This window comes from Cebus imitator, unplaced genomic scaffold, assembly GCF_001604975.1.
Source record: "Cebus imitator isolate Cc_AM_T3 unplaced genomic scaffold, Cebus_imitator-1.0 Scaffold181, whole genome shotgun sequence".
Classification (NCBI taxonomy): Eukaryota; Metazoa; Chordata; class Mammalia; order Primates; family Cebidae; genus Cebus; species Cebus imitator.
Genome location: NW_016107496.1, coordinates 1,234,674 through 1,239,751, shown reverse-complemented (window position 1 = coordinate 1,239,751; position 5,078 = coordinate 1,234,674). Strand labels below are relative to the sequence as shown.

The window sequence follows — 5,078 nt, the reverse complement described above, 5'->3', positions numbered from 1 at the left end:
AGAATTATAGGAAAGAAGAACATCAGCCAAAGGCAGAAATATCAAAACAAGAAACATATTGATGGAGAAGAATTAGAGCCTGAAGGGAGATGGGTCTGAAATGATCAATCATCTTGGCTGTGCAAGAAAAGTCAACTGCTAAGAGGAAGTGAGTTTGCTATCACTGAATAAAATTTACTAAATATCAAACATACAGCCTTTCCTGTGGTTCCTGGGAGGGAAAGAGAAAAAAGCAAGAGAAACCAAGTCTAAAGTGGATAACGATACCGAAGGAGGAATGGGGGAGTAAAACAAGCCTCACTGGCCCTCAGATCTGTGACTGGGAAATGTCTGAACTGAAGACATTTGTATGACATGTGCTGCAACCCCTTCCCATTCCTTTTTTTTTTTTTTTTTAAGAGACCAGGGGTCTCACTCTGTTGCCCAGGCTGGAGTGCAGTGGTGGGATCGTTGCTTACTGCAGCCTCCAACTCCCAAGTTCAACTGATCCTCCCACTCCAGCCTTCCCAGTAGCTTGGACTGCAGGTGTGAATCACCAGGCATGGCTAAATTTTTTTTTTTTTTTTTTTGGTAGATATGGGGCCTCCCTGTGTTGCCCAGGCTGGTCAACTCAAGCAATCCTCCCCCTGGGGTTCGAGTGATTCTCCTGCCTCAGCCTCCCAAAGTCTTAGGATTATAGGCATGAGCCACTATGCCTGGCCTTTTTCTTCTCACTCTTGTGACAGATTAATAAATTATTTATGTATGTATTTGAGGAAGGGTTTTGTTCTGTTGCCTAGGTTGGAGTACAGTGGCAAAATCATAGCAGCCTTGAACTCCCGGGCTCAAGTAATCCCCCCACCTCAGCCCATCATCACGCCCACCTCCCATTCCTTTTCTGGTACTAATTCACCTGAAAGGTGACTGAGCTATTGATACTAGGAAAAATGCCCTTTTAGGTGGTGCTTGCAAAACCAAGCTCACATGCTGACTCAGTCACTGCCCAGCAGAAGATGTTCTTTACAAACTTTCTCAGCCCAGAATTGGAACTGAGGTTTGGCATAGAGTGGGTTAAAATATCCTCTTCCAAGTTTCACATACAGGGCACTGCTTTATTCTGTTGAAACTTGTCAGTAAGATTTAAACCCAGAAAGTCCAAAATCCTTGCTTAGAGTCATGTTAGTTTGCAAATAAGCAGATGGACTACAGAAAAGGTGAATGAAAGGTGGGGAAGGAGATGAATGAGAAAGAAAGGAGAGAACAAATTATTGAAATGAAATATCATTTAGCTGGAACCCTACATAAATTTTCTACTTTTATTGCTCAAAACTCATCTTAGCAAAAACGAAACAAAAAGCAGTTGAACAGCTTTCAATCCCTTGCAGTGGCTAAGAGAAAGATTGCAGGGAACATGAAGCAAAAGAAAAAATTTTTTAAATCAGCTTCTCAGGGTGTGAACTTCAAAAGCCAAAGCAGTGGCATGAGATGTGTGTTCAGAGTTCTAACATGAAATAGATAGCTCTAGATTCCCCTAGGAGATTACATGACAAATGAAAAGCATGTTTCAACTGGAGCTTGCCTTGAATAACACCCCGGATCCAACTTCATAGTTTCTTGCTCCTTCTCAGCAAAAGGAGAGGACTGAACTCTGGTAACAAACCTGCTTTGGAGGTGCCACTACCACATTTTTTTTTAAGTGAAGGGGGCAAGCGAGGGACATATTTTACCCTGTGACAGCCTTGTAGCGCCATCTGCAGTTCCTAGCTAAGACTACAACAAACCACACCTCTACAAGCTTATTAGGACCACCCCATTGTTCAAGAGGAAAGAAAACTAAGGGCAGCAGGCAGTGGCTCACGGCTGTAATCCCAGCACTTTGGGAGGCTGACACAGGAGGATCATGAGGTCAGGAGATTGAGACCATCCTCGCTAACACGGTGAAACTCCGTCTCTACTAAAAATACAAAAACTTAGCTGGGTGTGGTGGCACGTGCCTGTAGTCCCAGATACTCAGGAGGCTGAGGCAGGAGAATCCCTGGAACCCGGGAGGCAGAGGTTGCAGTGAGCCAACATCATACCACTGCACTCCATCCTGGGCAACAGAGCAAGAATCCGTCAAAAAAAAAAAAAAGAAAGAAAGAAAAGAAAACTAAGACATACAGTACTAGATTAAAGTCAGTGAGTCCTCAAAAGCCTCCTGGGTCCTAGAGTAGATGCAAACATAGCTCTAAGACACAGTGCTTAGGAAAAGATCTAAGGGCCTCAGTTGACTATAAGTTCAATGAGTCACACTTACATAGCAACCAAAAAAAGCTGATAAATTTTTAGGCTGCTGGATTTAAAGGATGATATATTGTTCAGACCTTGAGAATGTAATAATAGCCCCACAGTACCCTATTCTGTCTGAACACATCTCAGAATTGCATTTAGTTCTGGGCACCACAGTTTAAGAGCAATATTGACAAGAGCTATAAAAAATGTTCATACCCTTTGACCCAGTAATCCCACCCATGGGAATTTATTCTAAAAAAATAATTCAAAAGAAGAGATGAATTAGAGGCATGAAGATATTGATGCCTCATTCTTTACAACAACATTATATAAATGTTTCTCCAAAAGGGAATATTATACAGCATTAAGATATAATGATGTGTTGTAAAAAATAAATATAAGATAACGCATGCTTCAACATATTTGAATCTTTTTTTTTTTTTTTTTTTTGAGACGGAGTTTCACTTATGTTACCCAGGCTGGAGTGCAATGGCACGATCTCGCTCACCGCAACCTCCGCCTCCTGGGTTCAGGCAATTCTCCTGCCTCAGCCTCCTGAGTAGCTGGGATTACAGGCACGCACCACCATGCCCAGCTGATTTTTTGTATTTTTAGTAGAGATGGGGTTTCACCATGTTGACTAGGATGGTCTCGATCTCTTGACCTCATGATCCACCCGCCTCGGCCTCCCAAAGTGCTGGGATTACAGGCTTGAGCCACCGCGCCCGGCTGAATCTTTTTTTTCTCTTTTTCTGTCGCTCAGACTGGAGTGCAGTGGTGTGATCCAAGCTCACCGCAACCTCCTCCACCTCCCAGGTTCAAGCATTCTGCTGCCTCAGCCTCCCAAGTAGCTGGGACTTGATGCATGCGACCACACCTGGCTAATTTTTGTATTTTTAGTAGAGACAGCGCTTCACCATGTTGGTCAGGCTGGTCTCGAACTCCTGACCTCAGGTGATCCACCTGCCTCAGCCTCCCAAAGTGCTGGGATTACAGGCATGAGCCACTGTGCCCAGCCCATATTTGAGTCTTGGAAACACTATGTTCAATGAAAGAAGCCAGACACACAGAAAGGGCAGCATATTGTGTGATGCTGTTTAAATAAAATGTCCATGATAGGCAAATCTAGAGAATCAGAAAGTAGATCAGTGATTGCAGAGGCTAGGAGGAAGAAGAAACAGAGATTGATTGCTAAGGAGTATGAGGTTTCTTTTTGGCATGGTAAAATATTCTAGAATTAAATAGTGGTGATGATTATACAACCTTGTGAATATATCAGAAACTACTGAATTGAACTTTTTTTTTTTTTTTTGAGATGGAATTTCTCTCTTGTTACCCAGGTTCAAGTGCAATGGCACAATCTCAGCTCACTGCAACCTCCGCCTCCCGTGTTCAAGCAATTCTCCTGCTTCAGCCTCCCCAGTAGGTGGGACTACAGGCGCGTACCACCATGCCCAGCTAATTTTTATATTTTTAGTAGAGACGGGGTTTCACCATGTTGATCAGAATGGCCTCGATCTCTTGACCTCGTGATCCACCCGCCTTGGCCTCCCAAAGTGCTGGGATTATAGGCGTGAGCCACCGTGCCCGGCGAATTGTACACTTTTAAAGGGTGAAGTTTAAGCTATATGAATTATATCTCAATTAACTATATAATGACAAAGTCTTTATAGTAATATTTTAAAAGTTCATTGAATCCCAAGCATTTTTACATTTTACTGTAAAGACATTATCAGGAAGGAGGGAAAAAGTACAAAATTATGCCCCTGATATGATTCAACCATGTTAAAGGATGTACGTTTATGAATGAGGACTAGAAGTGAACATGAATAATTGAAAACAAACAGTGTGATGCAAGTGAATTTTTGGAGGGTGGGATAGATGGTCATTATATTGCTCTTCAGGTAATTAGAATTTTATTTTCTTCCCAAAACAATGTCCACAAGGGGGCAGACAGAAGATGACAAATCAAACCATTTAATACAGGCCTCAGCTGAAAAGTTAAGAACTACAGAATAGAGGGCTGGAAGTAATCTTAACGGTCATCTAGGCTGGGGTCAGTGGCTCATGCCTGTAATTCTAACACTTTGGGAAGCTAAGGTGGGAGGATCGCTTGAACCCAGGAGGTCAAGTCTACAGTGAGCTGTGACCGTGCCACTGCACTCCAGCCTGTGCAACAAAAATTTCTGTCTAAAAAAAAAAAAAAAAAATCATCTAAGTCTATCTTCCTCACATTACAAGAAAGGAACTGAGGCCCCAGTGGAAAAGTGGCTCACCCAAAGTCACCAGTATGATCAATGCAAGAGGCAGAAGTAGAGCCCCATCTCTTCATCTTTTCATCCCTCCTCACTCAGACTACAGTGCCTCCTCCTTAAACTGGCTGATGGTAAATGTGGCAAATGGAAGATTTAGAGGGATAGGAGATGAAGAGCAGATTCTCATCAAGAAAGGGTTTTTTGTTTTTGTTCTTTGGAGCAAGAGATGGCAGGTCCAGACAGACATTACAGGGAAGCAAATTTAGGGAACAATTAAGGATGTCTAAAAGGTGAGGCAGGTATAAGATTTATAATTCAAACAAAAGCCAAAATGGTCATCTCTGAGGCAAGCTGTTCCCAAGATTCTGTACTATATAGTTGCTTGGGATACAGGCCTTCTCAGTTCCCGTCTAACTCTTCAAATGATCTGTGAATTTTTGATTTGTGTAAATGGGAGAATATGAAATCACTGGATTCCATTAAAACGACTAAGGTAGAAAACAAGGAAGACTCACTTGTTAACGTCTTACATTTCCTATTTACTAAACTTCCTTTTTTTTTTTTTTTTTTTTT

General features: G+C 42.2%; 1 long non-coding RNA gene across 1 annotated transcript in view; it reads right to left on the bottom strand.

Annotated features, from left to right (window-relative positions):
- Nucleotides 1-4,147: 4,147 nt before the first annotated feature.
- LOC108316050 overlaps nucleotides 4,148-5,078 on the bottom strand; it is a 1,305-nt gene continuing 374 nt past the window's right edge. Inside the window, exon 2 of the long non-coding RNA XR_001830161.2 lies at nucleotides 4,148-5,056. This is a non-coding gene — a long non-coding RNA (uncharacterized LOC108316050). The remainder of the gene's footprint in view (nucleotides 5,057-5,078) is intronic.